At 39.0% G+C, this 1,655-nt stretch overlaps 1 non-coding gene across 1 annotated transcript; it reads left to right on the plus strand.

The window, feature by feature from the left end:
• Nucleotides 1-594: 594 nt before the first annotated feature.
• LOC141681916 (small nucleolar RNA R71) lies at nt 595-701 on the plus strand. The gene has a single exon (XR_012559336.1). It is a non-coding gene; the product is annotated as a small nucleolar RNA R71 (small nucleolar RNA).
• The last annotated feature ends 954 nt before the right edge of the window (nt 702-1,655 follow it).

The following is a 1,655-nucleotide window of genomic DNA, read 5'->3' on the forward strand; positions in this document are numbered from 1 at the left end:
CACCTCCAATTCAGATTTTTCATTAGCTTGAGGTAACTGCTGAAGTTGAAGTTGTTGCTTTGGGGCATATTGTGATTGCTGAGAACCAGGAAGGTTATACTGCCTTGCTGTATATGGCTAATATAATTGCTGCACCACATTCTGATTGTTGCTCCAGCTGAAGTTAGGATGATTGTGGTTGTTCGGATGATAAGTGGCTGGAGCTTGTTGTTGTGATCTCTGAAAGTTGCTCACAAATTGAGCTGATTCACTAAAAATAGCACACTGCTCAGTTTTATGTGCCCCCGCACAAAGTTCACAAACACTAGTAATCTGATTAACTCCATAATTGACCAAAGAATCCACTTTCATCGTTAAAGCTTGAAGGTGAGAAGCTATAAAAATAGCTTGATCCACTTCCAGAATTCCTGCTACCTTTCCTTGCAACATTCCTTGCGTAGGATTCTGGTATTCATTGGCTGTCATTAGCTCAATCAACACATAAGCTTCATTATAGCTTTAAGCCCATAAGGCTCCACCAGATGCTGCATCAAGCATAGGTCTAGAGTGTGCCCCTAAACTATTGTAGAAACAGTTATAATCATCCAATCAGGCATGCCGTGGTGTGGGCACTTCCTTAGCATCTCCTTATATCGATCCCAAGCCTCATACAGAGATTCACCAATTTGCTGAGCAAACTGTGTAAGAGCATTCCTGATTGCAGTAGTCTTCTCCATAGGAAAGAATTTATTGAGAAACTTTTGAGCAAGATCCTCCCATTTGGTGATATACCCTGGTGGTAGAGAATGTAACCAACACTTCTCTTTATCCCTCAAAGAGAATGGGAATAGTCGCAGCTTGATAGCATCTTCAGACACGTTGTTGAACTTGAAAGTGTCACAGATCTCGATGAAATCCATGATGTGCATGTTTGGGTCTTCAGTAGGATTACCTCCAAACTGAACTGAGTTATATATCATCTGAATCTTGCTCGACTTGATCTCAAAAGTGTTAGCCTTGATGGGTGGCTTGATGATGCTTGACTGAATGTCATTGAACTTAGGCTTAGAAAAGTCCATTAAAGCCTTAGAATTATCTAATTGATCCTCCATCTCTAATAAAGGTGGTTCTTCGATTTTCTCTTCTTTAGCTACTTTCTCTTCATCCTCAAAATCTTCCCTACGATCCTCTACAACTTCTTCCTCGTCTTTTTCTAGAATTCTCCTACGAACTCGTGAACGCATTTGCATAAACGATCGTTAGATTACCTGAAATACAACAAGAATTAAGTATGTAAGTAACAATGTCCGAGTCAATGAACTTTAACGACCACTGATGACAAACACATAAACTAAAAGTTAACACTGCAGTCCCCGACAGCGGCGCCAAAAACTTGTTAGGGCTAAATACGCGCTAATAATTCACGCAAGTATACGCGTTCGCAAGTAATATAGAATATTTTCTAGTTCGTTCCCACAGAGACTGGCGTTGGTTAACTATGTAATTTATGTACCTATGCACCGATGATATGGTTATTATCCAATGCTAACACGATAACAATTTTGGGTTGTTTATACGACGAATTAAACTAATGATTATAACTAAGAGAGTAAAAAAGAGTTGTATATTATATGAGACAAACATGGGATTCTAACTTCATTAAATACTTCATTCAA

The sequence above is a fragment of the Apium graveolens genome, chromosome 1, assembly GCF_009905375.1.
Source record: "Apium graveolens cultivar Ventura chromosome 1, ASM990537v1, whole genome shotgun sequence".
Lineage (NCBI taxonomy): Eukaryota > Viridiplantae > Streptophyta > Magnoliopsida > Apiales > Apiaceae > Apium > Apium graveolens.